At 41.3% G+C, this 24,842-nt stretch overlaps 1 protein-coding gene across 3 annotated transcripts in view; it reads left to right on the top strand.

Moving 5' to 3' along the window:
• FCHSD2 (FCH and double SH3 domains 2) overlaps positions 1-24,842 on the top strand; it is a 166,431-nt gene that overhangs the window by 9,499 nt on the left and 132,090 nt on the right. The gene's annotated exons all lie outside the window — the stretch shown is intronic.

Below are 24,842 nucleotides of genomic sequence, written 5' to 3'. Positions count from 1 at the left end.
TGAAGAATATTCCATATAAAGATGCCACAGAATCTGTGGTCTGGGCATGTTACCTACAATTAGGCAGTCCTTTAATGAGATGCTCGCATTCTTGATGGAATTAAAATCTGGTGATGTTTTGACTGGAACTGTTTGAGGGAAGCTTGGAATGTACTTAAAAAAATGTTGCCTACTGGGTGTGGAAGTCCAAGTTTTGAGCGAAAAATAAATAAGTTTCAGTATAAACATAGTCACAGTGTAATGATTCAGGCCTATCTTGGCACAGTGAAATTGAGAAGTGGACCACACTCCTTCATTTTTTTTCTTTTTTTAATCCCGGACATATAAAAAGTAATGGATCTCCTGTTTCAATATTTCTAAGTAGCTTTACAGTTTTTGGTTAACTGATGGAGGTTTGTTTTTGACGATTCTTTGGGGGATTTTTTGTAGCAGAAGTCATAGTGTAAAAACCCAACAATCCATTTCTCGCATCAGAAAGAAAATTTTTTTTTCTCCACTTCAGCTTGAAGGTTTGCATTTGAATGAGCTTTTGTTTATTAAAGCAATTCCAACACATGCTCTGGAAGTCTGATTTTTCAGGGCTTGTGTTTCCTTAGAAGCTTTCAGGAGAAGTCAGGCTTGTTCCCTTAGCTGGTGAGCACGGTGCCTTTAGTACGCATTTGTCTTGGAAGACAGTAAAAAGATGATTTTGGTAATAAGTACAACACATGGATTCTTTACCAAAGGTTGCGTTTTCAGTTTTGACTCAGTGCCCCCTTTTTAAGAATGAATTCTTTAGTTTGCAGAAAGATGCGTGTTTTTTTGGTGGTGTTTTGGTTTTTTTTTTCTGAATTTTATCCAAGTATGGCCTTTCCTGGAGCTATTGTTTTTCACCCCAATGTTACTTGGCAGAGCTCTAGAAAAGCAGCAGTTGTGATGCAGTCCTGTAAAGTTGCCTTTGTTATGGATTTTTACGGTGGCGTTTGCAAGGCATAGCTGAAAATCGACCAAGTTAGGTACGTATATTAGAATATATGGTACAGGAGAATTTTAAAGGAACAAAATGCTCTTCCTTTGATCCACTTGATCAAACGCAAGCCTGATTCTGTGAGGAAGACTTTCCCTTTGAGGCTCTAAGTATTTTGAATCCCAACGCTTTCTTCCAAAACCCTGTATGCAAGGGGAATTGAAGATGTTCAGGACATACCACAAATGTCATGATAGGCTGTATTGGAAAGAGGAAGAGCATTCTTATCATTCCAGACACAATTAGCGTAGCCTGGCTTAATTTCCTATGGTGTTTTGTTGTATTTGTTTCATCTTGTTTGGTGGGAAGAGGTTTATTTTGCAGGTTTTGCCTCCTTTGCCAATAGTGCTTTCAGCATCTTTTGCAGACAGTGCTTTCAGCCTTTTTAGCGTAACCTACACAAAGACTTTTGTAAACAGTACCTGCTGTGGCTTGGGACATCGAGGCTGTTGATAGAGGCCGCTCCACCCTTTTCATCTAGCTTCATGGCTGAAGACACTATTTTTTCTTCCCCTCCCATCCGTGGCAGCTTTGTCTTTCCTCTGAAAGTTATTTTAGACGTTCACAGGTGAACACGGAGATGTGCATCCGCTAGTAAAGCTGATTTCATGTTAGTCCGGTTCACGGTCCGTTATATTCTCTGTCTGGCGGGCACAGATTCTCGTCTCTTGCCTCTGCGAGAAGGGTGTGGTGAGAGCAGGAGACGGTATTACACCACCAGAACTGGCGTCACTGAAGTGTTTTTGACCATGTGTCAAACTGGCTCAGAACAAGTTCAGTTTTTGTCATGCTGAAAATACCCGCGAGCACGCTGTGAGCGCTGATTCTGGGCAATGCCCATGTTTGTGCCACAGAACTGGAGTTAATCAGAAAGTAAAACCTTGTCCACGGTCCGTAATGCAAACAGTGTCGCAGGTTGGTGTTTCTAAAAAATAATAAAAAAGATAGCGCTTTTTATAGAAGCTGATATGACTCGGAGAATCTGATGGTTGTTGCTGTATCTGAAGTGGTTTTTATGGTTTTACTAAAAGTTATAATTGGAACCTGTGTGTATTTTGTGTCTCATCAAGGCTAGTTGAACTTTACATGAAGGATGCTGAAGAACCTTTTTAGAAGCGTACAGAATTTATGTTACAGACCTGTTCGGCCAGTCTCCTGATGCTGCATTGTGTGAATTTCCTTTTCATATTTGAGTTTCTGCATTCAGATCAAGTCCAGCTTTGGAATCAAAAGAGAACAGCTGGTCTCGTCTCCCGTCAGGAGACCTTGAAAACCTTGTGCCTTTTCAGTGCTAGTGAGCGGGACGCTTGTCCTGCCAAATGAGGGAAATGGTATTATCAGATCATACATCATGTAAATACTCTGCATAGGGAAGGCAGAGGTAAAAAGAGGGATTTTTATGGTTGTCCCCCCCCAGATAGGGGCCGATGTAGCGTGGTTATCTTGACTGTAGAGAACTTAGTACCGCGTTACTTTGCTTGCCATCCCCAGCTGGGCGCTGAGATCAGCTTCTGCTCCTAGTGGACTTCTAACCTAGCTGTTATCTTGTATTATGGTTGGTGATTTTAGTTTTCTGATGAATATGCATCTGATTTTTTTTGTCTTAGTACAGTCAATGAGCTTGTTTAATCTTCTTAGTTGCTTACTGCAGTATGAAAGCGCACAAAAAAGTGTTCTGTGTTCGTATTTTTAAAAATGGGCTGTAAAAAAAGGGCAAAACCTAATCAAACCAAAGCTATTCCAGTCAAGTATTTGCAGTAAATGGAACTGGTTTATAATAGCTCAAAGTAGTGCTTTTCTGTTTGTTTTTTATAGTAGGTTTTAAAATTTTAATAACATTTTTCCGAAACGCATAGTAGGAATATGTTAAGTTAGAGGCTTTTCATTGAATTAATGTTTGTAAGGGTTTGGTTGTGTTTATTTCTGAAATAAACACAATATTTCCAATTAATACTTGAGGAAAGAATAAAAGTAACTAAACAAAAATCTATTGAAATGTAGGTGTTTTTTCCCTGTGTGCTATTGTAAGCACGTAGAGTCTATTCTTGGATTTTTAAAGTTGCTCTTAATGTTTGGAGATGTTCCTTGTAACAGTCTTTTGAGTTATTTTAAGTATTCCTTTCTTTGTGCCTGTGAGAATGCGGTTAGGTCCAATCTCCAGTGGCTACAAGAAGGTGGTTCACACACATCTCTATCCTCTTGTGCTTTCTCCAGCAAGCATCGTTTTAATGAGAAAGACAAAACGCGTCGGTGTCTAATTTTATGAGGAGAGCTCAGCCATGCAGAAGACTTTCGAAGATTTATGGTGGTAAAGCCACTAAGTATAGTTATTTCTAGCTTGTGTGCCAGATGCGAGCCAGTGTTAGTGAAGAAAATTTTGGCACTTGTGACCGTGTTTAAATACGTACAATACCGAGCATAAATAAGTTATTTTCTTGGCTCTGCTATATTCTGTATGCCTATTTGCAGGGGAGGTAAAAAAAAGGGAGGAGGTAAAAAACCAAACAAGCCACAATTTTTCTTGAGGCTGTGATATTCTAAGATGATCTCAGATCAAAAGTGCTTTTAAAGATGTTTGAATATAAGAAGAAATGAATTTGTATATTTTGTGAGACATTCCTGGCAATATTTGGAAAGGCTGGAAATTTGAGAAATTACTTAAAATTATTTTCTAAGGGTATAAAAGGCGGAAGTACTTTGGCTTTAATTCAGAGTTTGAGAATGACAGAGGTGAAGGCCTGAAGTTCTAAAAAAATGAAATAAAATTGACCCAAACATTTTTCAGACTTTTGGCAGCATCGTAAAATAGTTGTATTTTGATGTAATTGTGAATTTCTATCTTGAAACATTACCATGTGTTAGGCTGCTGAATTTCTGTTAATGTTTGATCTAAAAATCAATGTCTGTCCATCCTAAAACCGGGCAGAGACAGAGGAGAGGCTGACTTGTGAATTAAAAAAAAAAATCCAGAAAAGCAATGATAGGCAGCATTACGGTGTCTTGATTTCTAGCAGCTGCTTTTCACGCTGTTGGTGTCTACCCAGCCTGGTTTTAGCTTGCCTTATCTCTAAATGTACTTTGCTCATTTTCAGCTGTGTTGCCACCAGTGACAAAGGGCGTAGATGGAAGCGGCTTTACATGTTATTTTAACGTGCTTGTTTGTGAAGTTTTCTTTCATGTTAATTGATTTTGTGTGATTGTTTCTAATTATCTCTATGTGATCTAAGCTGACTAAACAAGAGGACAAGTAAATATAGCTGCCTAGTGACACCTAATTAGAAATACGTCCTGCTTTTGAATTTCCTCTTTATCTTCTCATTCTTCCCCTGTTCTTCTCAGTGCTGTTAGTCCACATAGTTGTGTGAGAGACATAGTGCACAAGATCTGCTACAGTATTTATGTTTGGGGGAAACCAAGCTGTTTCTGGGAGTGCTAGCATTTCTTTCAGGGTTCAGTTCCATCCGAATTACAAGAAGGAGAAGAAACAAATTAAGAGAGGACAAGGTGTTTTTTAACGTGAGTTGCAACAAAGTCCAGACCTTTGAACTTAATATTTCAGCAGTTCCTGTGGTATTGGTGTAAGGTGATAAACTTAAGTTAATTCACTGTACCGGCAATACCAGAACACATAGATGCTTTTTAAAAATAGATGTGCCTCCCCTGGTGTGTCTAACCAGCGAGAATTTCAAACTCTGCCACGCCTTTCTGTGCTGCAACTATTGCCTTGACAGAACCAGCTGTTTTCTACTTAGGTGAGGAAACGAAATTGCATACAGCAGTTGCTCTTGCTGCGTCCGTTTGATGTTATACCGCGCTCTGCTTGCACGTAGCACTGCTTTACAATTTGGTGTGTGGGGAGTAACAGTTGTAGTTTGTCCTTCCTGGTACTGGATTGGAGGAAATAGTTTGGTGACCGGAATGATCTCTACCCCCCCGCCGAGTTCTGCGCTGAAAGCTATTGAGGTGACTCGCGTTTCTTTAATGTGTGTAAGTCTGTATCTGGAAATATGTCCAGACAGATTATTGGGGAGCAGATCTGGCTGGCTTTGCTCTCTAAATTGATAAAATGCAAGCTAAGTGCAGTCCACAAGTTCATGGAATCATAGAACAACCCGGGTTGGAAGGGACCTCAACAGACTATCTGGTCCAGCCTTTTGTGGAACAGATGAGATTTTGTGGAGCCTAGATGAGATTGCCTAGCACCCTGTCCAGTCGCGTCTTGGAAACCTCCAGCACTGGGGACTCTACCACGTCCCTGGGGAGGTTGTTCCAGTGAGTGATTGTTCTCCCTGTAAAATATTCCTTTCTTGCATCGAGATGAAACCTTTCTCAGTGCAACTTGTAGTGTTGCCCCTTGTCTTCTCCATGTGGCTCCTTGTAAAGAAAAGTTGTATGACCATGCTAGACAACAGGGAGTCAGAGAGGTGAGACCTTCTAGTTTAGGCTCAGTGGTAACACGGCCAGTAGCATTTATGCATTTTCAACTAGAGGACTACAAAACTCAGCGTTTTCTTCCCTCGCCTCCCTTCAGTGCTCCTGGAGGTGACAAGCGTGTTGAACGGGACTGTGTGCCTGGAGCAGGAGCAGTGTTGAAGTAGCATCTCTGTAGAGCAAGGTGGTGTGGTGCATGAATGTGGGTTGTAAAAGCTGAATGCTGGGCATTTCAATACCTCATAATAACAGAGAATTTAATTCTGTTTACTGAAACAACCCTTCGGTTGTTGAAAAACCTTTTGATAGTAAAAGATGTTTTTTCTCTTCCTCTATATAAAAGCAGCCAATAAATCTACTAGAGTTGATCTCTTTGAAACATTGAGAATCCAAGCAGGGAAGAAAATGCCTGTAGTGTTTTGTTTTGGTTTTTTTTTCTGTTTTTTTTTAGGGGGGAGTTCTCTTTTTTCAGGTATGCCTAAGCAGGATAACAGAAAGGTGTGTGAATTTGTGAGCGAAACAACTCGGGGCTCATGATTTGATTTCCTCTCTGGATCTTTGAGCAATCTCATCTTTTCTTTGCAGTTAAAAGAACACTCAGATCTCAGTAGAGCAAACATATTAGTATTTTTGAGTTACTGAAGCATTTTATATAACTAATATCTTTGAGTCTGTTAGCGAGAGTTGTAGGTATTCCACGATTTCCACCCAATAGTAGAAAAGAGATGAAAGAAAAGGAATTTCTGCAGTTTCTTTGAGCAGTTGCAGTCAGACGAGTTTGTATCTGCTTCTTAGCTATTTTCTGTGTGTTCCGAATATAAGTGGAGAGCTCAAAAGTGTAATGAGCTGGGAGGTGTTGAGTCTTTTGAATCGCTACCTCTCTCTATAGTGAGAGACCTGGGAAGTGCACTACTTCTCTTTGGGCACCCGATTTTTTTTCCCGGTGCTTGCTGTCTAAAAAGGCGCAGAAAGGCGCAGAAGCACTTGATGCAATGCGGTGACCAGCGTGCAGGCTTGCCAGGGTAGCATCTGCTTAAAAACTTCTGATCTATCAAAATGTATGCAGAGCTTAAATCACGTGTGTTATGTTCAAATAGGTTAAAAAAACCCCAACCAAAACAAACACAAAAATCAAACTTTAAAATTGTTCATCTGTATTTGTATTAATCTATGTGAATGCAGATTTTGGGTAGTTACTATGAGCTGATCGGTTATGTAGAAAACAAAGGTCATATGCTCTGGCTTTTCTAAGCATTTGAAGCTTAGGCTTTTCTGCTGTGGAAGGGAACATAGCCTTTGTTATTACATGAGTCTTTCATTTGTGAATCTGCAGAATTTTGATGCCAGTGTCCAAAGACTGGTTAAAGTTGGTGTTTCAGCTTGCCTATTGCTGGGGAAGGAGTGCCTTGACTTATCTCTAATGCCTGGGGAATTAAATCCTCTATGTTTCTATTGCTTCCATAGCAGCTAGTGGACATTAGGTCCTCAAGAAATAGTATTAAAAAATCTACGTATAGAGTTTGAGCATCTTCTAGTGTGTTGCTGAAGCCTGATAAAAGTGTTCTTTAATTCTTTCTTCTGCACGTGCTTCCCGTTAGCGCTCCCTTTTCTTTTACTAAGAGGTGGCTGTCTTTGCTTTCATCTTTACAAATGTGCAAGTAGGAGTGAAGGTGTGTTTCTTTTCCTTGAAATCAAGGATGGTGATGTTGTTATTCCTGATCTCCTGGGGAGACTTGGACTTCTGACCAGTCGCGTCCTGTGTCCTGCAGCCAAGGTTTACCGTTACTGCAGAGCTCTGCTGCGTGAGAGGAATGCGGCTGTCGACAGTGGTCTTTGTTCTGGAGTTTGGGGTAGTCTTTTAAACACCCCGGGCCTAGATTGTGGAGCGCGTTGAGCTTTGATCTTCCCCGAAAAGTTCATTTTACTTAGCAGGGGTGCTTTGATGTTCTCGGCTTGCTGGAGCTGATTACTGCCAAGTCCTTCGCATGGAGGTGCGCTGCAGTGCTGCTGTCCAGTTCATCACCGAGACCACATCTTTTTCAGCCAAAGAGATGTTATTGTGAGTCCAGACGCATCCAACGCTTTTCTACTCTGAAGTGAGCAAATGGATCTCCCTGCTGTAGATGTGTATCTGTTGAAATTTTGAAAATTTGTTTCTTTCTAAATTTAGCAGGTTAGTTCAATATTATGCTAGCCTAGGGCTGGGCCCCGTTCTGTTGGCATAGCTAGCTGGGTGTTTGAAACGTGTTTTGCCTTATCTTCAGCTAGCTGTGCTGGCGAACTGCCAGCGCAGAGGAAACCTGCATTAGCAGCTGTGTTAGGGTTTTATTCTAGCTTTTCATTCAGGAAAAACAGTCTAACTATAGGATACTCCTGCTCCCCAAAAGTGCCGTTTTCATAAATGAATTTCCAATGTAGTTATATTAAAAACTGATTCTTAATTCCCAGTTAAGCACCTGAGCTGCATTTGCCCTTTGGGAAGATTATCCTGTGTTGGGTTTCCTGTTCCTTGTAGCAGCTGATGCTACTACAGGTAGTAATCAAGATCAAGGAAAGCCAGTGGCAAGAAGAAAAGGCTTCTCGTACTCTTTCAAATCTCTTTTCCAGGAGGCTGGCTGGCAGTAGACTTAAGTTTCTGCTTTTTGGAAAAGGATGGAGTGTGTAGGAAATGATCAAAGCAGAAAAGACTGGTTGTACTCAAGAACCTTCGCAGGTGAAATGGGTGGAGGTAAGGAATGCCACCATTCCAGAAGAGGAGATAAGCTGAACTGAAAAAGAAACAATTCAAGGATAGGCAGTGCCCTGCCAGGCCTGGTGACAAGTGCCATTAGTAAGAAAATACTAGGGTTCATGTGTTTTTTTGGTTTGTTTTTTTTTTCCCTTTTCCTACTGAGGAGATGCTCTACCTACAGCACTTTAGCAGCCTCCACTCCTTTTCCCATTAGTTCAACAATAACACGAAATTCAGAAAGCATAATTCTGTTTGTCTCCCCTGGTGCTTCCTCTGAGCCCCGTCTGGCGCAGGGGTAACGTACATGAGCTGAATAGTGGGGAACCGAGCAACCTTTCCATTACGTATCGGGAACAGGCAATTGCGGTGGTAGGGATAGTTGTTTTTCCATAGCATGTGGACCGCAACCTGTAATAGCGATGTAGCATTGGATTATTCTGGCAGGGAAACGACAAGATGGTGGTGGGAAGAAGCATGCATTTTGCAGTTCTCGGTGACTTACGGATCCCGTTCCTGCATCCAAGGTACGAGCAGGCTTAAATATCCTTTGAAGGAAAACTGTGAACAGTATTGTTTACAGAAAGCTATATGGTGAGCAGGAATGTGCTTTCTTGTTATGACATCTGTGCGCAGAGCAGTGTATCCAGCTGTGGGTAAGCAGTTAGGTTGGTTCACCTGGCTTGTGGGGTGTCAACCATCCTTAAACATCTTAAACCCACTTGCTCTGGCAAAGCTACGAGACTTTGCACTGAAGTGGCTGAGGCGTGGGCACATTCCACGCCGACTCTTGGAGGTGCGGTAGTGTCTGGGAGAGGTGTGCAACAAATATCAGCTGTTTCTTAAACAACACCAGCTTTTTGTGAGGGTACAAATGGGTTAGCACACAGAGCAGCATGACTGGGGTGTAACTAGTGCGTGACTGTCGCCTTCATGCAGAGACACCACATTCACCAGTAAAATACTGCTGATGAGCTGAAGGTCTGCACGTTGCGTGAAAAGCAGAGATAAATTGTTTTCAGTTGCAGCTTGTTTTCTTGTTCTAAAACTTTATAAGGAATACTCTGAGATATACCTACAGATATATTTTAGAAATCGGACCACGTGTTTTCAGTGAACTATTAAATTTTATTGACTTAAAAAATAACAGTAGATGTACCATATTCTTATAAGACAGGGCAATTCTGCTTTGGGGAAAAAAACATTATGGTAATTATTATTACTTGTGAAATGCATTAAAATACAAAATTTGACTTATGTCAGTGTTAATGACAATGAAACCTTGTGAAGGGCATCATTTAAAAGTGAAGTACCTGTATTAAAAATATATGTAACGAAAGGAGAAAAGTCTTTGTAATGAACCTGGGTGGTACGGTCAAGATTCCAAAAATGTGACAGGCGAGTAAGGTAAAAACTCTAAGGTAGGTTGTTGCCTGCTACAAACATTGTGCAGATCCAGGGTGAAATAAGCTGCTTGAATGATGAAATGTGTCTTGGCTTCTTCAGAGAGCTGTTAAGCAAACGGGGATCAAAGAAACTCCTCATATTCCCGTTTTCTAAAAACTCCTAGTAGACTGTCTGAATTATGCCAGTGTTTTTTTTCCTAAATAGGAAATATCTTGAATATGATGAATCAGGTTTGGGTAAGCTACAAAAAAGCCTTGTATTTGTCTAAATTGTATCCTTCACTCTTGTTTGCTTAGTTTCCCATTTAAAACAAAAAGTCCTTAGTGATCATTTTAAATACACTTAAGCTCTAAAACCAGTCTTCATATTTGTAGCTAATATATTTATAGCTAATATTATATATTTTTATATATATATAGCTATAAAGATGGCACGCTTTTATTTTGAAGAGGGTGGGTGAAATGTTCACGCTCACCAGCAGCTTTCTGCTTGTTCTTTTTGTTTTCTTTTTTGTTCTACTAAAGGGAAAACTCCTATTGTTTTAGTATTGTTTTGTGTCTGGATGTCATGTTTCTCTGATCACATGCTGGACTGCTAATACTTTTCTGAGACAAATTGCTGAAAGCATCGACTATGTGTGAGGTTACAAGGATTCTCTATATATAGTGACGGAATTGATTTTTTTTGGCTCTGTTGCTAGTGGCAACTCATCCTAATCCCAAACTGTACAGTAATGTGATTTATGGTGAGTACATTGCTCGCTGTTTAATGTCATCTGGAAATTTTTTCAGTGTGCATTGCTAGAGGGTCATTGTTCAGGCACGAGGTATAGATATTCCATGGTTTAAGAAAGAGTCGTTTGTAATAGCTTGTGTGGATTAGAACATTTTAAATGATGAATAAAATCTTTGTTCAAAAGCATACTTAAAACTGAAACTTGGGAGAAAATTGCTTTGTCGTTTTTGATAGGTTTATGAAGGAGAAGCTTCCGAGTAATTGGAAGCTTGTGCTGATAAAAATCACAAATATCTCCTGTGTAAGCACCAGTTCGCTTGTGGGTTTGTACTAGCACACTAAGTATTTTGCATAGATATTAATGTTTTTGTTTAAATCAGGTAGCTTTTACTGAGCGTCTTCCACAGACTGCATTAAAAAGCTTGTGTTATAAATGTTTGTTACGGATGTTTGTTATGCATGTTATAAAGAACACCTAAACTTGCACCCACTGGCCTATGCCAGTTGTGATGGACCTCTAAGTCTCCTGGTCACAATGGTGACTTCGTAACACGTTGTATGGGGAAGCTGTAGATGTTAAATACACCAGATAAACTATTGTGAGTAAGCAATTTACTCTTTAAAATACAAACGTGCTTTTTAGGGAGGGATATTTTAAACAGCAGGAAATCGTTCATGTGTGAGAACTTCTAAGGCTGAGAAATTCAAAGTTAGACTGTCTGGATTTTGTGTTTCAAAGCAAGATCTTTATCTGCTCGCTGTCCGTGGGCATGGAAGGCAAATTAGTTTTTTCCTCCTTTGAATTGAGTGGGGTTAGAGGAACAGTAGTGCCCTAGATTGCCAAAAATACAACAGTTGATCCTTTTTTAAACCTGTCTGCCAATGCAGTGATTGAAAGGTAATGACAGAGCTGAGAGTCTCGAATTTTGTGGTGGCGTGGGTGGCAATACCCAACCGCTAAGAGCTTAGGGTCAGTTGGAGGGTTTCTATCTACAGAAGATAACGGAGGTTAGTTGGCTTTCCTCTATTTACTAGAGACCTGTTTCGTAGTAAAATCATTGAGAGAAATTCAGGCTTGTAAGCACGCTGCCACTTGTTTCTTGTATAGGAGGTTAAGCCTCCTCTGGGTCCAAATCAGAACAAGCTTCTCCTGCATCCGGGAGAACGGTGCTGATGAAGAGCTGTCGCTGTGTTTAGAAACAGCTATACTTTGTGTCAGGGATGGGGCTGGGTGATAACCGAGCAGAGGCAGATCGTCTCCAGCTCTGCCTGTCTTCTAGGTTTTTCTAATTCCTCTGGGATCAATGCATAAAATATTTATTTTTTTTTTCCTATTTCAGAGAGTTGCTTGAGGGGAGAGCAAGAGGATGATCTATCTAGATAGGGAAAATTGTGTGTGAAAACTGTAGTAAAACAATTGTAGATGAATGCCAGCAGGAAAGGCAGAGGACTGCTTTTGACACAAATACACCATGCGCAACTTCGACTCCTTGATTTAGAAGGATCGTTGTTATACAGTTTGCTATATGCCGATTTGAGTTATAAGCAAATTTTCTGCAAATTGGTTGAAACGTTTTCTGCTTTAATACCTCTGTTTACATTCAAGAGAATTTTCCTGTAGTGTAGTTTATCTCGGTTGAGAATAAGTGGATATTTAAAGAGTAAACATTCCAAAGGACGAATCGCAGCAAAGCTGCCTGAGGTGATTAGTTTTAGTGGCAGGAAAAGTGTACTTCTGATTGCGGCATCGAGGTGCTGAATCGGATGCAGTTGGTGAGTTACTGTAAATCCTCTCTGTAGCAGAACAGGAGTAGAAAGATGTAGCAAGACTCCTCAGGGTGGTAAAATGTTTCGTAGTTGCTGAATCAACAAGGGATTACTGTGTGCTTGGCTATAAAAGGGACGGGGCGGATATTGTAGCTTTTATTTGCTTGGGGAAAACTACTGTTTGAAAATGGTGATCTGTGTTGTAGTAAGGAATTTATGGAGGAGAGAAGAGCTGTGATATGTTACAGGATGTTCGAGTTGTCAGTTCACACCTTTCTGCAGGAACTTACGAAGCTGTATTCAGAAGAGCTGACTATTTTAAGATTAAGACTAAAGAGGAGATAGTACAAAGAGTATGTATATTAAAATGAAGTTTCAAAAAAGTACATTTTTTTTCTTTTCATACTTAGCAGAGAACTGGACAAGTACACTGAGGTGAGTAGAAAAAGTAAGGGATGACTTGCCAACGAGCTGCACGAACAGTGCCCTACAGGCAGGATAGCTGAATTTCTTGACTGAGCAAGCAAAGAGTTTCTCGATGTTCCAAATATTTGTGCTTTAAGAGTTGTAAAGATGTCCTTCACACGTCTGCAGAGATCAGGCAGAGCTTGAGTTGATTCACAAGCAGGAGACGTCACTGGCTTCTCGTGGTGGGTCACAGAGCTTCATTGTGGGCAGAAGTTTAGGCTGTGGGTGACCTCGCGAGGGTGGTTTTGAGTTTGTTCTTCTGGCTCGCGTGCTTTCACAGCTGACGGGAACTTGGCCCACCCAGCAATGATCGTCTTAGTGTGCTCTCGTTAAGACTCTTGGCCCGGAGGCCACATTCACACTGCGTTGAGATGCTTCTGGTATAAGAACTGCAAATTGTCCATACTTGTCGTGGGAGGAAGGCTGGTATTTGTAACTTGCTGTTAGGAGTCCTGTGCAGACTAGTGGCAGCAGCTTGGGCTTCTGTGACCACAAATTGACTTCAGGACCTAGAGACAGGCCATCCTGAGAGCAGAATTCAGCTTCTTCGTGCAGTTGGTGGGCAAAATCTCCTGTGAACCAGACAGGAAGGGGAAATATGCCCGGATTGATGGTTTTAGCTCAGTTTTTCTAAGGAAGACTTCCAGAAAGCTAAGGAGCAAACCATCCCATTGTGTGGGAAGATCAGGGATTTCAGCAGAAGCCCCACAAGGCTGAGCAAGCAGCTAAAGGACAGCATACAACAAGTAAAAACGGCGGGCAGTAAAGGAGGAGTATTAAAGCTTTGCTTGGCTGCTGAAGGACAATATCGGTTGCATCTATAGCTGGTCAGGGACGTGAGGAGTAATAAAAAGGGTGCTACGAGAATGGTAGCAGCAAGACGTTTTCAGAGGCGACGGGGAGACAGCCTAGTGATGGCTTCTAGGGAAAAGGCTGCAGTACTCAACATTTTTATTTTCTTCCCTCAGTCCTTGCAGGCGAAATCTTTACCTAGGCTTACGTGCTTAACATATCATTTGGAAAGACACTGCTTTGATATGAATGTTGATGAACATCTTTCTGCAAGACCTGGGGGAAAAATTGCATTTATGTGTGTCTACGCAGAACTACGTGGATGATGATCTTTTGCTAATGTATGAGGCAGCGAGTTTGGCTGGAGATCAGACAAAAAAAGCCAACCTGAAATCTAAGCAGCAGAACTGTTTGGACAGTGCTATTAAATGCTCAACACAGTACAGTAACTTTATCTAGAGTTTATTTAATAGGTGGTACAAAGTCTTCAGCGAGAAAGGCAATAGTAGTAGTGCTGATATTCAAACCTGACATGGAATAGGAAGGGTATGCACTGAGGGATCTAGACTTTTGCTCCTTGATAAAGAAAAAGCAGTTCACTAGCATTTTTATCAGATAAATCTGGAAGGTAACAGTGCGCATATAAAATAGTCACCTTTCTAGGAAGAGATCTGTTTCATGCAGATGATATAAAATCATTGAACAAAAGAGACTTTGTTATTTTTAAAACCGAACATAAAGGCTGTAACGGCATCTGGTGATATTTTTTTTTTTTTTTTTTTCTTGGAGTGGCTGAAAAGGAAGCTGAAGCCCTCTGTGGCAGTGGAGAGTACGGTCTGGAAAGAAATGGAAGTGACTTTCTGCTTGCTTACAACTTCTTGCTTTCTTCAGTCGCCTTTTTGCGAGAGCAAAGGCATGATGGCTAGTCTTAGAGAGGCGACATTGGTTTGACTGACATACAGGGATGTTTAAATTGAATCAGAGCAGGCAGAAAGTGACTGGAGGCAGTGCCCTCCCTGGTGAAGTATCTTTTGTTGCCAGTGACTTTCAGGTGGTCTGAGGGCGGAAAGAGTTGTAATAAAGGAGTTAATTCTTTTACATGTTCTGATTAAGGTGAAACTTTACCTTGGCCACGGGTGCTTAAAGAAGAACTTGATGCCTTTTTGTCTAAAGAGCCTTTGAGCTGCTTCCTTGTGGGGCTCTCTGTACCTCGGCCCTTTTCCCAGTGGATTCAGGGAGGAAATCTCCCATTAGCCTCCTTGGATAACAAAACCTTTCCACTCTGGTAGAGAATACTTAAAACAATTTGTCCGTATTTTCCCAAGACAGTTGAGCATGGCTCTGTTAGACCCGGAGCATCCAGATCGGAGCTGTTGGAGGTTCAGCCAGCTTAGGCCACGATCAGAGGAACCATCAGATTTGAACCAGGTGTGCGGACCTGCCTGTGACGCCTGGGACACACACCGTGCCTCTTTTCCTCCAAACCTTGCTGCTTTCCAAGTCACTTGCTTTGTTTTTTTGTGGTGTATTTATGACCGTCTGTCAAAATAGAAGTTAAATTTGCATTATATTTAACAGATTTTAACTTTATTTGTGATGCTAGAACAATAGCAATAGTGAATAGACATGTTGGCACAAACTTAGTTTGAAAAAGCAGGCTGTTTGTTGTGATAAAAGCATTGCTGTAGAATTAAGGTTGCATGCTTTGTCCTAGGTGAGTTTTTTGATGCATAAGTAAAATATCATTAGCATTGTTCAGTGATCAACGTTGGCACGGTGGGGAAGTAGAATTTGTGCCAGGAAACATGTTATGGCTAGAAAAAATGAAACTAAACTGCACATGGTCACTTAATGCTACTTTCTCAAACTTTTGTAGGTAGATGTGTCGAATAAATTTCTTTTTTTGATGTTCATCACTGGATCAGTCTTTTGTGATCTTCATATATGTTACAGATAAAAGGAGCACCCTAAAACAGAACGAAGAACGGTGCTGTATGGATTTTTCAAGTTACGCTTTCTTTATTTGAAAAGCGGGCAGACTAATGACTTTGCAGCTGCGTAACTGTTAGGGCTGGCTCAAGGGGCAGGGAAATACACTGTTGAGGAGAGGAAAGAGGACTGCGCTGCCATTTTCACTGGTAGCACAAAGCCTTAGCCAGAAATTGATGCTGGTATAATTTCAGTTGTTCAAGAGTTCAGAATTCACTCTGTAGGGCCATTGAACCACGTCCACCGGACTGGTGTGGGGTTTCTATTTTGCAGTAGATGTAATTTTGAAAGTGCAACAGCCGTCAGCTTGCTTCAGCTTACCTTTAGCTGGGTGGTAAGGGAAAGAGGGGTCATTATCTTCTGCTACTTTTTCTTTTTTCCTGCAAATGCCATATTTGATCTTTATATAAACCTGAAGAAGCTTAAGGAGCTTTCCTGTTGTCTGTCAGATACTTGTGTTGAATCACAAAGCTGGCAGTGATTTTTTTAGATGCTTTAGGCAGTGAAATGGGTCTGTTACTGTATTGCAGGCAAGGCTGCTGCATTGCCTTAAGACGATAGCATTTGCTGTGTTCAGAGGAGTTTTGCTTGGAAAAGGGAAAGCCGATCTTTTGTGTAATTATGTGAACTCCCCAACCTACAGAAGTCTCTGAATTTGAAGCCGTGGGTACTTTGTGATGAAAATTGCTTCTGATCGTTCTGCCTCCGTTGTATGTAGTGTTTTAAATTGCCTCTTTGAAGTGGCGCGTTGCTCGCTCTTTTCTTTGAAGAACTGCACGTGAGCTTACCTGGTGGAAAGGAGCTAACAGGAGACCCCTTCTCACTAGAAGCATGTTTCTGATTTTAATAACCTGGGTTGTTGTGCTCTGGCTGCTGCTACGGCTTCTGAAGTCTGTATGTAGATAACTTTAGAAATCAGTGCTTTTCTGTAAAAGAATTTTATCCTTCAGACACTCAGAATTTTATGCATATCATTTAAAATGCTTTGGTAGTGGTAATTCTGTTTAGTGTAAACAGAAAAACACAAAGAGGAGGCTATTACACGCAGCGTTTGAGAGTCTCGTCGTGATGAGTGATTTCTGTAGATGAATTATTGCTCCAGGTATGTCGTCTTTGTCTCTGCTGGACAGGGAAAGGGAATATTAATGCAGTCTGTCCCTGGGTATGCGGGTGTTCCTGAAGGACCTAATTAGGCATTCAGCTGCTAGTGTGCTATGTTATCTCAGCATTTATTGCCAACCGCTGGCCTAAACTGAGCTATGGTGATGATTTATGTTAGCTGACGTACTTTTGAATTCAGTTGTGCCTTTGTTAGTGACACACCTGTCCTTAAATTAAAAACCAGGGAAAAGCACTTGTTCAGTTGTATGATATTGATTCATTATGGTGCATTCTTCATGTTACTGGGGAAAATGGGACGAGGCGTCCAGATAAAGCGGTGAATTAAACCTCCAAACAAGAACATCAGCATTCCTAAAGAAATCCTGCTTTCCCACAAGAGGGGAAAATGTTTTGGTCCCCTCCTTCCCCCCAAGTATCTCAGGATTGTTCCCCTTTTGATTTTGTAGTGGCAGCTGCAATTACAAAGAATGTTTTAATTCAACTATGACCATATCAAATGTAACTATCCATCTATTAAACATTAGCTGTTGTACCTTTGAAGTGTTAAGATGTTTCTTCTGGTATGCTGTGCCTTTTGCTTACACAGGCATGTGCTTCCAGTGAGGTTTCCCTTAGCATTGGCAAGACAGTGCAGCAGAGTTCGCTACTTGACATAGCAGTTGGTGCAGCCATTTTCAAGCTGCTTCTTCAGCGATCATCTTCTGGGCACTGCTGTTGGCTTGCTGCTGCTGGCTCCAGCAGACAACTTCTCTTGGCTGTTTCCTGACAGGGGACTACTTAAACCTTTTGTATTCGACAGACTGACCAGGGAGCAACTCTTTGACAGATGGGTAGAGAGTGGCTATATAGCTGCTAGCCTGGAGTACAGCGAACAGGTAGCACATGGCACAGCAGGAACACAGGGTGGGCCAAAGACTCTGCTCAAGATGTGGAATTGCTTGAAAATGAGCAATGGTGGTGTTGGGAACATCAATGGGAGCAACTACCCCTGGCACAACAGAGGTCTCAACCCAAACAGAGGATGGGTTGTGCTGAGCTGACTTGATACCTACTTGGTATCTTGGGAGGTTTGTTGTTTGCTGGGGAGTTCGATCCAGGATACTGCAGAACAACTACAAAGGCTCATCCAGCGTGGGGACTGTTACCCCATGTGGGCTTCTAGGATGCTGCCAGAGGTGACCTTGAACGTGTAAAGAGCGATGGCAGAACTCTGGGGACAAGTGTGAAGGGCAGGGGGGCCTTGGGGGTGTTCCTAATCCTCCCTATGAAGGTGAAGGGCTTGGGCAGGAGTGGACGCATCCAGCAGGTCAGCACCTTGGCTGTGCAACGGATGTTGCAGAGAGGACTTTGGATCTTAGAAACATGAGAGCCTCATTGAAACAAGGGCTGCTGAGGAGGGATGGGATCCATCTGCCAAGGTGGGGCACCAGCACCTTTGCCAACAGCTAGACCTGGTGAGGAAGGCTGTAAAGTAGGTCTGCTAAGGGAGTTACCACAACCTGAAGCAAAGGCATTGGGTCTAATGAAGAAGTGCCTGGGGGACAGGCTCCTGGAAGAGGCCCTTCCCAGCATGACTGGGGACCTGTCACGGGTGCCTGTACATGAGCCCGTGCAGCTGGGAAACAAACGGGAGGAACTGGAAATGCGTGTGCAGTTGCAGAGGTGTGAGCTTCTTGGGGCTACAGAGGTGTGGAGAGGTAGTTCACACTCTCTCATCTTTGCAAGGTTATGGCAATCAGGAGAGGGTCCTGATGACTGGAAAAAGGCAAATGCCGTACCCATTTTCAAAAACGGCTAAAAGGACGATCTGGGGAAGAGCAGTCTGGTCAGCTTTACCTTAGTTCCTGGGAAGATTATAGAGGAAAACCTCCTAGAAGCCATTTCCAAGGCTTCTTTTCCAAGAAGCCATTTCTTGAAGGGGCAAGAAGGTGATTGGGAGCAGCCAGCGTGGACTTACCAAGGGCAAATTGTGCCTGATTCCCTTCTGGGATAACTGGCTACGTGGGCGAAGTGACAGCAGTGTATGTTGGATGTGTTGACTTCAGTAGAGCCTTTGACACAATCTCCCATAGTACCTTTGTAGCCACATCAGGGACACACGGGCTGATAAGTGGCCAATAAAGTGGGTGGAAAATTGGCTGGACTTCCCAGCTCTGAGTGGTGGAGAGCAGTACAAAGTCCAGCTGGCAGCTGGCTGTCCCTCAGAGGTCAATACTGGATCAATGCTGTTTAACGACTTTAATAACAACCTGGGTGATGGGATGGAACATGATCTTAGCGAGTTGATGAAGGGTATCAAATTGGGAGAGAACGGTTGATAGTGAGGCTGGAGGCAGGGCTGTGTTCAGAGGGGACTTGGCGCATGGGAGAAATGGGTTGCCAGGAACCGTATGAATCATAGAATCACGGAATGCTTTGGGATGGAAGGGACCTTTGAAGCTCATCCAGTCCATCCCCCTGCCATGGGCAGGGACATCTTCAACCAGATCGGGGTGCTCACAGCCCTGTCCAACCTGGCCTTGAATGTTTCCAGGGATGGGGCATCTCCCACCTCTCTGGGCAACGCGTTCAGTGTTTCACCACCCTCAGCGTGAAAAATGAAGGTCAACAAAAGTAAATGCCAAGTTCTGCCCCAGGGACACGCCGGCCTTGAGCAACAGGCCAGGCTGGGGCGGCCGGCTGGAAATTTCAATGCCATCTTGTATAGGAATATTTCAAGTGTGTGTAGTTCACCATCGGGGTTCCTCCCCTGTTGCTCACATATTAGGATCTATTTCCATTGCTTAGAATAAATACATCTCATCACTGTAAAAGGCATTCTGGGTCTGCTTGTCAGTTAAGGGAGGCAGGGAATTGATATCTAATGCTATATTTTAACTTGGCACGTGCAGGTTTTTTCTTCAAAGGTAGACTGGGAGGTTTTTTTCCTGCTAAGAGACTGTGTTCGTGCATGTGGTCACTGTTAGATGGATGGTTTTTAGATCGTTCAGCAGTGATTTTGGTTTGTCTCTTCTCTGAATGGGACAAAAAGAATGAACAAAGCTAGTAGTACAATTCTACTTTAATACATAATATTGGCTTTCGAGTTTTCTGGAGTTGCCCCCCTTTTTTTTCTTTCATTTTTTTTTTTTTTTTTAATGAGAGCTGTCTGTTTTAATATTACTAGGAAAGTTTTGGAGTGAGTGTATCCTTTCACCTTAAAAAAGAAAACCGATGTAGTATTAGTTTGGACGTCATTGCACACTGAGTGTGTGCTACCAGTGTCCATTGTAAGCACAAGTTGCAAAGTCTTTAATTTTGTGCTGGCATATGTTCTACAGGTCGTGAATTATTCTTCATCTACTTTTTGTGAAGCTGGAAATTTTTGGCTATTTCATAAGTCACTGATTCACCTCCTCGAGTGTTGGTGGATTGAGTCAGTTTAAAATCAGTCGCAACGTACTCTACAATTCCTAAATAGATTTACTTCAAGAGTTTTTTGATGGGGTGAATTCATTTTTAAACTGAATTTCAAAATTGCCTTAATACCCCATAAAATTAAAACAATGGGAAACCTTTCATTCCTCCACCTTTTTCTCTGTTCCTTTTCTCATTGTATTGGGGCTTTACAGATCCACTCTGTTGATGTGCAGCTGCATCACTTAATGTGGGTTTCACTTTTTATCGGCTTGGGGAGATCTGCAGTTGGTAAAGCAAAGAGAAAACGATACTTTATTATTTTGATTCTGTTAGGGATACAATAGCCTATATAAAAAGGATTTAAAAAAAAAAACCAAAAAAACCGTTTTGGAGAGTTACCATCACCATGCGGCGTGTGCATGTGTAATTTTTCCCCCCTTCCTTTTGTCATCTTTCAGTTAAATGGCACTGAAAGTGTCAATTCTGTTGCTCTGTGTTCTGCTGATGTGGGAAATCCAGTCTCCGTAGGGCTGAGCACGTTATTTTCTCATGTGCTTCTCCTTGCTTTTGTTAGTCTAGCAGCTGGGGACTCTCTTAGGTCAAGGTCAGTTAAAACAGGTGCATTTCTTCAGTCTAACATTTTTGGATGTTTCGGATACGTTACTAATTGGTACATTTTCTGGTGCTTTGCTTATAGTTGTATAAATTGTAAGGATTTTTTTTTTTCCATTAAAATTTCTAAACAATTTATCTGAAATGTCCATAGCCAGAAAATCGTATTAACGCAAACAGCTAGTGCTAGGCGAGTTGTACCAATTTCCCAGTTAATGCATCTGGTTTTAGACCATTGTCGTGATCTGGCAGGGGGACTCGTTCCAAATGTGGTTCAGGCCCCTGCTTGGCTCATTGTTGAATTTCTCAGCCTTTAAATGGAAATACATTCACCTATGCAAATTTAGCCCCTTCTTTTGTTCAAGAGACCTGTATGTAAAGTGTCTGTTTACATTTTTGCATAGCTCTCTAGATGTAGGTAAATTAGCTTTTTAATATAGAGAGTAATTCGCTTTCTGATTTTCAGGGTGTCACTGTGTTTAACTATTTTTACTGTGCAAGCTGCGACTTTCGTCCTTAGATTTGTATGACTGGATAATCTTGGCAAATAGAACATTGTTTTATATAACACTAATGTATATTTTAAAGTTAATATACTGATTTTTCATGGAAGTGGGAGCTTTCGAAATTTCCAGCCCAAGTGGACATCCAAGTACCAGGTTGAGCCCGTCTGTTTCTCCCGACAGCTCTGTAGGAAAACTTCTTGAAGTATCGTTCTCCACTGATCTGACTCCGTAGTTGACATTGTTAAGCTTATTGACGATGAAAAGTTAAAAATATACCTGAATATTTCATAACGTCTGTTATCTTAAATTGATATGAGTCATTTAAATACCTAGCAGTTGCTGGAATTTGTGTTTGGAAATTTGCAGTGACAGTGAGGGTTTGGCACTAGTAAAAGCAGTATTGGCTAAGCGAGGATGACAGTGAATGTAGTTTTCTTGCTGCCTTACAGTTCCACTGTTTCACAGAGCCCAAGGGAAGTTAGATCACATAATCTAATTGCTTTAATACAACAGATCATTATGTTTCATCCAGATATTTTTTGTCACATAAAGTCATATGGATGAAGACGAAAGAATTTCCATCCTCCGGAAGCAAAGCGACCAGCTCATCCTCGTGGTGCACCTTGGAGTGTGTTATCCCAGGTCAGAAGCCTGGTGAGGAATGTAAGGAGGAGATGTAGGTGGGCGACGTCCTGCTACACAGCAGAAAAATCTCCACCCTCCTCCTCGAATATTCTTACTGGTTTTTAGTACGACAGAAAAGTCCTTTCCAACCCCACATTTAGTCCATATTGTCCCAATGACAACTAATCATTTAGGAGCAACTGTTCTCTGACCCCACTGCTCTGTTTTCGACCAGACTTGGCCAATTGCTGACATTTCAAAGGAAGACAACCCTTCTCGACGGAGCTTCTCTAGCTGTTTGTGCTTCGGAAAGAACATTCCTTCGTAATCCCTCCAGGATTAGGTTCATTCTAGTCACACGGAGCTGTAAGCCACGGAAGGGGCTGTAGGCAGCAGCATGCGAGGAAATGCTGTGGGTGGCTGGCATCGCCTCTCGATGTTAAATCATGTATGCTGAAACCATTGAAATAACTTCCCCGAGTGGGACTTTTCCTTTGGGCTTGCAGCAGTCTTCCCTAGCAGCAGGCTCTTTTAAAGCCTGGTTGCACTCTGGATGTGTAATAAAATAATGTTTCTTTTAAATGGCGGCTTCTTGTCCTGATAGTGAGCGTAATTTTTTCTGTTTTTATTGGTTTTCTTTTTTTGGAGACTGAGTCAGGATTTTCCTGCAGTGTGAGGACTGTGGCAAGTATCATACTTAAACGAAAAATGGTCTTATCTTGATTATATACACCAAATATCGTTGAATTTCTTTGCATTTATTCTTTCTCACTCTCTTTTTAAACTGTCAAAGACTTTAAATACTTTTGAATGACTTTTAGTGGGGCAAAGGGAATAAGCGTATCCCATGAATTCATGTTTGCAGTATGGAGATGATAGTTTTTGTTTCTGGACAGTAATTGCTAAGACAGACACTTTTTTGGGCATGCAATTCTGGTGTTTCTTGCACTTAATTAATGGTTAATTTGAGAAAAAGATGTTATAGCAGATACTAATACATCCTAGTTTAAAGAAACCCTAAATAATGTTCCTGCTTTCTTGCAGATCCACTAATTCATTTCTTAAAAACTTTTCAGTAACAGTTAGAGCATTGTGTTAGCTTACGAAACCAAATGTTTCCTTATACGAATGAACTTGAAATTCCATCTTGAATGACAATAAGATCAAGAATATCCCAGCTTTGCACATAAACCCGAGACATACACATGAAAGTTTTCAGGTTTCCCAAGTTAAGAAACTATGATGCATTTATTAGTCAGACTTTTTTTTTTTTCTTTCCCCTGCTCAAAATAATTTTCTCCTGGGAAATTTGTCTACTTCAGTCTCATATTTCATCATGTTTTGTAATATATTTATGGTTGTCATAAAAGGATTCCTGTAGAAACTATCCCGAGGTTAAAAACAGCTTTGTGTTTGACTAATGGAGGGAAATGCAGTCACAAAGCAGCAGAGAACACCAGCTTCAAGGAATGCAGATGGCTGATCCTGCCCGTCCTGCAGTACTTGCCACTTTCTTCATTCACCAAAACGTAGATCAAACACAAATTTAAGTATTGTATAAATTGAATTACGTGCTGTCTTACCAACGTTTTTGTTAAAACCCCATTTAAAATACAGAACAAAATCTAAACCAACTCTAAAATGTTTCTAACGTATGGAGCTGCTACTGTACAAAACATTTTCTTCGTGCTGGAGCTTGCAGTCGTTCCAAGTCCAAGATTTCTGTCGGTTTTGCGAGTAAATTTGATTTGCATGGTATTTTGTAATTCTACACTAGGGCCAGTTGAATGCTTTTGTTTTTCTTCTCTAGCGTAAACCTTTTAATGTAGAAGGTTTTTAGGGGATATCTTAGGCTTCCAGCTTGTCACAATTACTGTTATGCAATTAGTTGAAGTGGAATTTGTTTTGTATGGGGGGAAAAAACCTCATGGTGAAATATACAGCTCCATATCCAGGTTTTGTGTAAACTGAGTACCCTTAACATTTAGCTCTGATTATATGTTTTCAAATAAGATTAGCTGAGAATTGGGAAGTAACTGCCTCTGCCTAAAGTCTTCCCAGATTTACGTTTCAAAGACAGCTGCTTGTTTTCTTTACCTTTTCAATATTGATAACACGTTTCAGTTATTCCTAGCAGTTATTTCTGCAATTATTTATGCTTTTTACTTATACTAAAAGAAAAGTAAGTTCTTGTAGAAGGATATTGTGTTTTTTTAGATGTTTGCTAAACTGACTGGGATATTGGACTTTGGAATGGGAGAGCCTAAAAAATTGTTTTGTAATATTAGATGAAATACTTTGAATAAATCTGCTTTACAAAGTAGATTCGTTTCCAAGCATCTCAGACAACTCTACCTCTTCATATAGGGGAGTTCCGTATGGCACAGTCATGCAGCCCTTTGTGCCCACCTGAGCTACACAGCGGGATTTAGGAAGACGGGATGTAATTATTGGAGTTGGAATACGGCCAGCTCTTCGGGGCTATCGTTAATCTGGAAAGAATTTTAAGCAATCACGACTTTTGTTTTCCATCCCGTTGGGGAGACTGCGCCTGTAACGCTCTATCAGCGTGTGGACGCTCTTCATGGGTGAAATGGAGTGGACAGGAGTAGAAAGAGCCTGTTCAGAGCTCCTTTTGTTTGTGTTTATTGAGTTAACCTTATTATAGGATGTTCCTGAGGATTTTTTTTTTATTAACATGTCACCATAATTATTGTGTAACTAATTTAAATAGAATTAGATTTTCTTTTGCTGATGGCGTAGCCTTAAGCTTAGTAGTTTATAGTATAGCTTGAAGAAAATTGCTCTGTTTTGGCTGTTCAAGGGATAAAGAGGGAATAGCTTAAGCTATTGAAGAAAGAGCCTTGACGCATCTAGGTATTTGAAACTTCTTCCTGTTATAACAGTGATAGCGTTGAAACCCTCTATTTTAAAAAACGTTGAGATGGTACATCTTGAGCCGCTGCATGAGAGTACAGCACTGGTACTGGTGTGAAACGGCATGGTACGATTGGCACTGTTTGAGTTAAGTGGGTCTAATGTGCTATAGCTCCATTAATGGGTACATCAGGATACCGCTGTGGGACAGCGTGGTTTAAAGAGAGGCTGTGAGTCTTGGGACTACAACGGTGAATCCAGGACGTTCAGTTGCTCTTGAGGAAACATGACTTTCCTTTTTTTTTTTTTTAATATTAAAAAAAAAAAAAGTAAATCTGTCTAGATACATAAAGCCAAATTCTGTTCTGTGCTACCAGAT

This window comes from Nipponia nippon, unplaced genomic scaffold (assembly GCF_047370975.1).
Source record: "Nipponia nippon isolate SJK-2023a ecotype South Korea unplaced genomic scaffold, ASM4737097v1 scaffold_2, whole genome shotgun sequence".
NCBI lineage: Eukaryota > Metazoa > Chordata > Aves > Pelecaniformes > Threskiornithidae > Nipponia > Nipponia nippon.
This window is presented reverse-complemented; position numbering and strand designations above follow the sequence as displayed.